Raw genomic sequence first — 10,820 nt, 5'->3', positions numbered from 1 at the left:
CTTCCCTGATATTGGCAACAAAAAAACCCACGCAAGTCCAAGAAGCACACAGAGTTCCAAACTAGATGCACTCAAAAAAGACCGACACCAAGAAACATCATAATTAAACTGGCAAACATCAATGACAAAGTAAGAATCTTAAAGGCTGTCAGAAAGAGACAGAAAGTTACCTACAAGGGATCTCCCATTAGAATATCAACTGATTCCTCAACAGAAACACACCAGGCCAGAGGTAATGGAATAAAATATACAAAGTGATGCAAAGCAAGGGACTGAATCCAAGAATACTATACCCAGCAAGGCTATCACTTAAAATTGAAGGTGGAATCAGGAGCTTCACAGACAAAAAAAAAGGGCTAAGAGAGTTTATTTCCACCAAACCAGCAATGCAAGAAATGCTAAAGGGACTGCTGTAAAAAGAGGAAACAGAAAGATAAGAGGAAACACAAACATTAAGAATAAAAGTGATGACAAACAAGTACTTATCAATAATAACATTAAATGTAAATGGATTAAATGCTCCAATCAAAAGACATAGGGTAGGGGTGGCAAGGGCCTGGAAGAACGTCCTGGGAAGCCCATCCTGGGCAGTGGCAGTGCCCTTGTGTCCCCCTCTGGTCACACAGTGTGTCAGTTCTCCACAGAGACAGGCCCTCCCCCCACACTGCCCCATCTTGGGGGAGCCACCGGGATGTGTTGTGTCACCGCTGGAGTGGGTGGTTTTACTATTTACGCAGGGCTGTTTCCAAGAGGTGGAGCTCAGACTCCCATTTCCTTTCTTCTCCAGTGGTTCAGCTGCAGCTCTGGTGGCTGCGTGACCCACTTGCTTCACAGATTACAGCGGCGGCACCCACTAGCCCCACGCATCATGCCCCATGCTGTGCCCTGGCCCCAGTGGCAGCCTGGGCAGTGCCTGCGACATGGGCTGGGTGGCGGTGGGCCTGCTGCTCGGGGCTGGTGTCTGCACCTGCTATTGCATTTATAGGCTGATGTCGGGGAGCGGCAAGGTGGCCAGGGCTCCGGCTGTGTCCCTCCTGGTCTGCAAAATTCTTAACCAATGGTTCATATGATGATGTCCTAAATGCTGAACAACTTCAGAAACTCCTTCATCTGCTTGAGTTAAATGAGGATCCTACAATCATTGAAAGAGCTTTGGTCACTCTGGGTAACAATGCAGCCTTTTCAGCTAACCAGGCTATTATTTGTGAATTGGGTGGTATTCCACTTGTTGGAAGCAAAATCAAGGATCCCAACCACAGTATTAAAGAGAAGGCTTTAAATGCACTGAATAACCTGAGTGTGAATATTGAAAATCAAATCAAGATAAAGGTATATGTCAATTAAGTCTGTGAGGATGTCTTCTCTGGTGCCCTGAACTCCCCTGTGCAGTTGGTGGAACTGAGATTGCTAATACACATGACAGTTACCAATGACCATCAGCACATGTTTACCAATTACATTACAGACTTGTTTCAAGTGCTGCTTTCAGGAAATAGAACCACCAAGGTTCAAGTTTTAAAACTGCTGTTGAATTTGTCTGAAGATCTAGCCATGACCGAAGGACTATTTGGTGCCCAAGTGGATTCATCATTCCTTTCCCTTTATGATGGCCACATGGCAAAGGAGATTCTTCTTTGAGCACTTACGCTAATTCAGAATATAAATAACTGCCTCAAAATGGAAGGTCATTTAGCTATTCAGTCTACTTCCACTCAAAGTTCATTGTTTTTCCTGTTATATGGAGAAGAATGTGCCCAGAAAATGAGAGCATTAGTTAATCATCATGATGCGGACATGAAGGAAAAGGTAACAATAATATCCAAATTCTAACTGGTAGGTCATATTTTGGGTTGCGGGCTCGATCCCTGGTGGGGGGCATGCAGGAGGCAGCCGATCGGTGATTCTCTCTCATAATTGATGTTTCTATCTCTCTCTCCTTCTCCCTTCCTCTCTGAAATCAATAAAGAAATATATTTTAAAAATATGAAAAACAAAATTATTCCAGATGCTGAATTTAAACAGTAAATATCAGATTTCATCATTTCCACAGCTAGAACTTGCCATGGTCTTCTGATTTATTTTAGACCATTTTATTGATACCAAAAAAATATAACAGCTTCTTCTGAAACATTTATTTCCTTTATTTTGCTCTTTGCTGAGCTACTTTAATTATTTCTTCTACATGAAGTGACAGTGACCTTTTTATATGTAAGCTACTCTTCTGCTGTTTGCTGTGATTAGTAGTTACTCACTTGAGAGAGCATTAGTATGTGATTGTTTCAGAACTGCCGTAGGAATGACCTTCTTTTAGTAGCAATGAGATCCTATGCTCTTGCGTCCACCTACCAGACTAGCCATACTGCTTTCAAAAGTTTATTCTAATTATTAAAATCTATTCTATTCAATGAAAATAGTAAACTTTTCAGAGAAATGTTTGCTACTACTCATCCACTCCCATTCAGTGTGCCAGCATGTAAAGATGCTGTTATAAAATACTGGGATCCATCCAAGTGCCCACCTATAGGCAAATGGTTAAGTCAATCATCTAGTCTTAAAGAACTAAGCAGGTCTGAATGTGCTAATGTGGAAAGACACCCATGAAACATGAATGTTTTTAAATGAAAGATATTTAGGGTTATATATGGATAGCCACTTCTAGAATAATACTCAAACTCCTGGGCGTGGGACTGTGGAGTGAGAAAATGACTTTTCTATGTTCACGTTCTACTGTTTGAAATTTTTACTATGGCATAAATTTAATCATAATTTTTTTAAGTTAAAAGGAAAAGTAACTAAAAAGAAAAAGACATAGGGTAGCTGAATGGACAGGAAAACATGACCCATATATTTGCTGTCTGCAAAACACCTACCTCAAAACAAGGCTCACACAGACTGATAGTGAAGGCATGGAAAAATTTTCAGGCAAATGGAAATAAGAAAAAAGCTGGGGGTGCAACTCTTATATCTGACAAAAGAGACCTCTAAGTAAAGGCCATAACAAGAGATAAGGAAGGCCACTACATAATACTAAAGGGAGCAATCCAACAAGAGGATATCACTCTGGTAAACCTATATAAACCCAATACAGGAGCACCCAAATACATAAAACAACTTCTGGAAAATATCAAAGGAGAGATCAATAGCAATACAATCATAGTAGGGAACTTTAATACCCCACTGACACCCTTGGATAAATCCTCTAAACAAAAAATCAGCAAAGAAACAGCAATCCTAAAAGACTCACTAGATCAGATGGACTTAATTGACATCTTCAGAATATTTCATCCCAAAGCTACAGAATATACATTCTTCCCCAGTGCATACAGGACATTTTCAAAGTTAGACCACATATTAGGACACAGGCAAAGTCTGTTCAAATTCAAGAGCATAGAAATCATAAAAAGCATCTTCTCAGATCACAATGGCATAAAACTAAAAATCAACTAGAATAAAAACAATGAAAAAAATCAAACACTTGGAGGCTAGATAGCATGCTATTAAACAATGATTGGGTTACCAAAGAGATCAAAGAAGAAACAAAAAGCATCCTAGAAAAAAATGACAATGAAAACACAACAATCCCAAACCCATGGGACACAATAAAAGCAGTCCTGAGAGGGAAGTTCATAGCTCTATAGGCCTACCTCAAAAAAAAACAAGAAAAAATGGTAATAAATTATCTACCCTTCCAACTTAAAGAATTAGAAGGAGAAAAACCCACAGTAACCAAAAGAAAAGAGGTAATACAGATCAGAACAGAAATAAATGACATTGAGACCAAAAAAACAATACAAAAGTTGAATGAAACCAAGAGCTGGTTCATTGAAAGGATAAACAAGATTGATGAACCTCTAGCCAGGCTCACCAGGAAACAAAGAGGACTCAAATAAACAAAATCAGAAATGAAAGAGGAGAAGTAACAACTGAACCCACAGATATACAAAGGATTGTAAAAACAAACAAACAAACAAACAAACAAACAAACAAACAAACAAAAAACCCTACGAACAACTCTACTCCAAAAAACTGGACAACCTCGACGAAATGGAAACACTCCTAGAAAATACAAGCTTCCAAAACTCAATTAGGAAGAATCAAAAACCTGAATAGGCCGATTACTATTGAATAAATTGAAACAGTAATCAAAATGCTTGCAGCAAACAAAAGCCTTGGATGGGATAGCTTCACAGGGGCATTTTACAAAACATTCAAAGAAGACCTAAAACCAATCCTCCTCAGACCATTCCAAAAAATTCAAGAGGAAGGCACACTTCCTAGCTCTTTCTATGAAGCGAGCATTACCCTATTCCCAAAACCAGATAAAGACACCTCAAAGAAAGAGAATTACAGGCCAATATCCTTGATGAACATAGATGCTAAAATCCTCAACAAAATTCCAGCAAACCAGATCCAGCATTACATTAGAAAGATCATACACCATGACCAAGTGGGATTTATTTCAGGGATGCAAGGATGGTACAATATCCACAAATCAATAAACGTGATATACATCACATAAACAAATTGAGAGACAAAAATCACATAAATCATATCAATTGATGCAGAAAACGCATTTGGCAAAGTCCAACACCCTTTTCTGAAAAAAACGCTCTGCAAAGTGGGAATAGAGGGATCATACCTCAACGTAATAAAAGCCTTATATGACAAACCTGCAGCCAACATCATACTTAATGGGCAAAACCAAAAACCATTTCCCCTAAGAACAGGAACAAGATAGGGATGCCCACTCTCACCACTCCTGTTTGACATAGTACTGGAAGTACTAGCCATTGTGATAAGACAAGAAGAAGAAATAAAAGGCATTCAAATTGGAAAAGAAGAAGTAAAACTGGCCTTATTTGCAGATGACATGATACTGTACATAGAAAACCCTAAAGACTCCATAAAAAATATTAGACTTAATAAATGAATTTGGCAATGTAGCAGGATAAAAAATTAATGCCAAGAAATCTATGGCATTTTTATACACCAATAGTGAACTTACAGAAAGAGAGATTTAAAAAAACAATCCCATTTACCATTGCACCAAAAAATTAAGATGCCTAGGAGTAAACTTAACTAAGGAGGTAAAAGACCTCTACTCAGAAAACTACAGGATGTTGAAAAAACAGATAAAGACATAAACAGATGGAAGAAAATATTGTGTTCATGGATTGGTAGAATCAACATCATTAAAATGTCCATACTACCCAAAGCAATCTATATATTCAACACACTCCCCATTAAAATACCAACAGCATTTTCACAGACCTAGAACGAACTCTCCAAAAATTCATCTGGAATAAAAAAAGACCCCGAATAGCTGCAGCGATCTTGAGAAAGAAGAACCAAGTTGGAGGGATCACAGTACCAGATATCAAGCTATATTACCAAGCCACGGTTCTCAAAACTGCCTGGTACTGGCACAGAAACAGACATATAGACCAATGGAATAGAATACAGAACCCAGAAATCAACCCAAAACACTATACTCAAATAATATTTGAGAAAGAGGCAAGAACATACAATGGAGTCAAGAAAGTCTCTTCAATAAATGGTGTTGGAAAAATTGGACAGATACATGCAAAAAAAAAAAATGAAACTAGGAGAAACTAAGATGGCGGCATAGATAAACACCGGGAAATTGCCGCCTCCAACAACAATTGAAAAATACCGCAAAGGACAGAGCGGACATCATCCAGAACAACAGGAAGGCTGGCTGAGTGTAAATTCTACAACTAGAAGGAAAGAAAAGCACACTGAGAGCCAGAGGAGCTGCGGAGGTGAAGTGCAGAGGTACGGCGGCTCACACGCACGCGGAAAGGGGGTGGCACCTGAGGACGCGGCTGTCTTTTTGAATCACAAGCTCCTGACTGCTCTGAACTCCGGTTCCGGGAAGTCTCTGGGGACCCAGGACTCATACGGGGAGAAGCTGGACTGTCGGGCAGCGGGCGAACTTGAGGGCGGCTTTCCCTCAGAGGTGCTTGCAGCAATTATCGGGTCACTGAGACGCGCGACTCCTTAGGGCTGGGCAGAGAATCAGCCACAGCTGCTTGCTCCGCCCTTTGACTCCCTGAGACCCCGCCCCACCCAGGCTGCGGCAGAGGCTTTTGCATGTGAATGTACCTAACTGCAGCCGAGCCAGGCAGACCTGGAACTTCCAAGAGAAGGCCCAAGGCCCCGCAGCGGCTTGCATTGCTTCACAGCTGAGCCTCTTCCTGGCTCCTGCTGTGTGGCCTCAGGCAGAGGCTGAATTAGCACCACCTTAGACCAGGAGCCACTGTACCCAGTGGTCAGAGGGGGGCCATCCAGATTGAAACTCCTCAGATCCATAAGGGACACACTCAGGGAGCAGACTCAGGGAGCACCAAAGCCCCACTGAAGCAAGTCTTGCCCCAGAAGGGTGTCTTCAGCACAGAAGTTCTCCCACTTCAGACACAGCTGATTCTCACAGCCAATTGGCCTGGAGGTCAATTCCTCCCAGTGATCTTACAACAACCAAGGCACCAAGAGTGCACCAAGAGTGTCCACCCCAGGTAACTGGGGAGGCTGAGCTACTGGGCCCTACAGGACACCTGATGCGCAGGGCCACTCTATCAACACAGGGAAGCAGCGAAAATGCGGAGACAAAGAAACAGGTCACAAATGGCAGAAATGGAGGAAAGCAAACGAGTGGATATAGAGTTCAAGGCCACGTTTATACGGTTTTTCAAGAATTTTATGGAAACCGCCGATAAATTTAATGAATCCCTCAATAAGTATAGTGAGACCATGGAGGACATGAAAAAGGACCAACTAGAAATTAAGCATACACTGACTGAAATAAAGAATAATTTACAGAGATCCAACAGCAGACAAGAGGATCCCAAGAATCAAGTCAAAGATTTGAAATACAAAGAAACAAAAAATACCCAACCGAAAAAGAAAAAAGAAAAGAGATTCCAAAAATATGAAGATAGTGTAAGGAACCTCTGGGACAACTTCAAGCGTACCAACATCAGAATTATAGGGGTACCAGAAGGAGAGAGAGGGCAAGATATTGAAAACCTTTTTGAAGAAATAATGACAGAAAACTTCCCCTACCTGGTGAAAGAAATGGACTTACAAGTCCAGGAAGTGCAGAGAACCCCAAACAAAAGGAATCCAAAGAGGACCACACCAAGACACATCATAATTAAAATGCCAAGAGCAAAAGATAAAGAGAAAATCTTAAAAGCAGCAAGAGAAAGACAGTCAGTTACCTACAAGGGAGTACCCATACGACTGTCAGCTGATTTCTCAACAGAAACCATGCAGGCCAGAAGAGAGTGGCAAGAAATATTCAAAGTGATGAATAGCAAGAACCTGCAACCAAGATTACTTTATCCAGCAAAGCTATCATTCAGAATAGAAGGTCAGATAAAGAGCTTCATGGATAAGAAAAAGCTAAAGGAGTTCATCACCACCAAACCAGCATGATATGAAATGCTGAAAGGTATTCTTTAAGAAGAGGAAGAAGAAAAAGAAACTCTTACTATTTGCCACAGCATGGATGGAACTGGAGAGTGGATAAATACCACAGGATCTCACTCATTTGTGGAATATAATGAACAACATAAACTGATGAACAAGGACTGATCCAGAGACGGAGAGGCATTGATTGGACTGTCGGGCCTTGGAGGGAAGGTAGGGGAGGGTAGGGGTAAGGGGGAAAGATCAACCAAAGGACTTGTATGCAAGCATATAGGCCTAACCAATGGACACGGACAACGGGGGGGTGAGGGCATGAGCGGGGGGGGGGGGGGGGTAGAGGGTAACGTGGGGATAAGGACACTGCCAGGAGCCAGTCCATGCTTGCTGTTTCAAGGGACCTGGCATATATGGCATACTGTTCTTAATGTTTGCTCACCTTCTTGGCACTATGTGTTTTAACCAAGGTCTCTGAGAAAGGTTGTTTCCCCAGGTAGAGATTTTCCCCCTGAAGTTAGGGAGGGAATAAAACCTCTTAACTAAGTGCCAGGCGGGTAATTAATCACTTTAACTACGAACAATCATGCTTAAGCTACATAATCTTTACTCCCTGGAATGGAGATAAGAAACGCCCTAACCTTTGGAATAGAGATTGATAGGGTTGGAATCAACTGGTATAAATACAGATGTAGCAAGACAGAACTTAGAAGACAGAACCTACACAGAACCTAGAGACAGAAGAACTTCGCTGGAGAGAACATGGCAAAAGATCCTGGACAGAAACTGGCAACAGAACCTAGAGACAGAACCTAGCAAGAGAACATGGCAAAAGATCCTGGACTGAACCTGATTACAGAAATTGGCAAGAGAACCTGACTAGAACCTGATGACTGAACCTGGCTGGAAAACCTGGCTGGAGAACCTGGAGAACCTAGCAAGAGAACATGGACACAGAACCTGGCTGAAGATCCTAGGCAGAACCTCTCTGGAGATCCAGACCAGAACTTGGCTGGAGATCCTGGCTGGAGATCCTGGCTAGGCTGCTGATCAACTGAACACTGTCTCTGTGTCCTTCCTTCTTCGCCGATTCCGTCTATGCCTTTGGGAACCCCTGGACCTGCTGGGGTTGGACCCCGGCAGGACACATGTGTAATATCTTAATCAATAAAAAAAAATGAAACTAGACCACCAACTTACACCAGACACAAAAATAAACTCAAAATGGATAAAGGACTTAAACATAAGATGGGAAACCATAAAAACATTAGAGGAATCCACAGGCAGCAAAATCTCAGACATATGCTGAAGCAATATCTTCACTGATACAGCTCCTAGGGCAATGGAAACTAAAGGGAAAATAAATAAATGGAACTACATCAAAATAAAAAGCTTTTTCACAGCAAAAGAAACCATCAACAAGAAAGCCCACTGCATGGGAGAACATATTTGCAACTGTTATCTCTGATAAGGGTATAATCTCCAACATTTACAGGGAACTCATACAATTTAACAAAAGGAAGATAAACAACCCAATCAAGAAATGGGCAATGGACCTAAATAGATACTTTTCGAAAGAGGACATAAGGAAGGCCAAGAGACATATGAAAACATGCTCAAAGTCACTAATCATCCGAGAGATGTAAATCAAAACGACAATGCGGTACCATCTCACACCTGTCAGAATGGCTATCATCAACAAATCAATAAACAACAAGTGCTGGAGAGGATGCGGAGAAAAAGAAACCCTCGTGCACTGCTGGTGAGAATGGAGACTGGTGCAGGCACTGCGGAGAACAGTATGGAGTTTCCTCAAAAAATTAAATATGGAACTGCCATTTGACTTAGTGATCCCACTCTTAGGAATATATCCTAATAAACCCGAAGCACCAATTAGAAAGAATGTGTGCACCCCTATGTTCATAGCAGCACAATTTACAATAGCTAAGATCTAGAAACAGCCCAAGTGCCCATCAGTAGATGAGTCAACAAAACATTTGTGGTACATTTATACCATGGAATACTATGCAGCAGTGAAAAATAAGAATCTTTTACCCTTTGAGACAGCACTGAGGGACCTGGAGAGTATCATACTAGGTGAAATAAGTCAGAGAAAGACGAGTATCACATGATTGCACTCATATGTGTAATGTAAGTAACAAAATAAACAGATGAACAGAGTGGATCCAGAGACATAAAAGCATGGAACAGAGTGTGAATCTTCAGGGGGATGGTGGGGGAGGGTGGGTGACTGGGAGGTAATGAACCAAAGACCTTGTATACATATATGCATAACCCGTGAACACAGACAACAGGGTGTTGAAGGCCTGTGGCAGATGGGGACATGGCGGGGATGGAAGGGGTTAATGGGTGAAAATGGGAACATATGTAATACTTTCAACAAAAAATAATTATTTAAAAAAAACCTGGGATCATAAATGCAGCCTATTTTAGAGGACGGCATCAATAATTAAAATATCTTATACATGATCTCTTCTCTATGAGACCATATCAACATTTCCACTCTAGATGACTCTAACATTCCAGAATGCCCATCTTTCTTCACTGTTACTTCCAACTTTGCTCATTTCCCAGAAAAAAAAGAAACTACTTGCCCTTTCTGAACCTCCATTTCCTTATCTGTAAAGTGAGGATAATAAGAGTATCTTTTTTATACAATGGTAAGTTTATATGTGCATATATGTTTTATTACCTATCTATTTATATATATATATATATATATATATATATATATATATATATATAAAATAGATACAATCTGTCTCTGTGTACATCCACAGACATAATGTTTGCTGGATGCCCGGCATGGTTCTGAGTGTTTTACATACATTATCTTATTTTAGTTCTTTTACAACCCCAAATCCTACCTCCCAAGAATATGCATGAGTCATGCTAATACTCCAAAATATTTGTTGTTTATCTGAAATTCAAATTTAACTGGGCATTTTGTATTTTATCTGGCAGCTCAACCTATAGGAAATGCTTAATAAATATTTTTGGGAATAAGGGAGTGAAGGAGGAAGACAGGAAAAAAGAAAAGAGGGGAAAAAGGGAGCCAGTTTGTCCATCAGTGGAGCATGAATGGAAAGAGTTGCAGGCTTGAAGGATGTGGTAGATTTGTTAAGACCTAGAAATCACAAAAAAATCTGGCCTTAACATTACTTCTCACTATTTTCTTTCTTTTTTTCCTCGGTTTTATTGAGGTATAATTTACTTTATCACATTGTATAAGTTTAAATGTGGGAGAACATATTTGGCAATGAGACATAATTTGATATTTGTATATATTGTGAAATAATAACCACAATAAATTAGCTAATATCCATCACCTCACATAGTTATAATTTTTCCTT

General features: G+C 40.6%; 1 pseudogene; it reads left to right on the top strand.

The window, feature by feature from the left end:
• The first annotated feature begins 875 nt into the window (after nucleotides 1-875).
• LOC118654409 lies at nucleotides 876-1,830 on the top strand (annotated as a pseudogene).
• Nucleotides 1,831-10,820: the final 8,990 nt, after the last annotated feature.

Source organism: Myotis myotis, unplaced genomic scaffold (genome assembly GCF_014108235.1).
Source record: "Myotis myotis isolate mMyoMyo1 unplaced genomic scaffold, mMyoMyo1.p scaffold_m19_p_4, whole genome shotgun sequence".
Taxonomy (NCBI): Eukaryota; Metazoa; Chordata; class Mammalia; order Chiroptera; family Vespertilionidae; genus Myotis; species Myotis myotis.
This window is presented reverse-complemented; position numbering and strand designations above follow the sequence as displayed.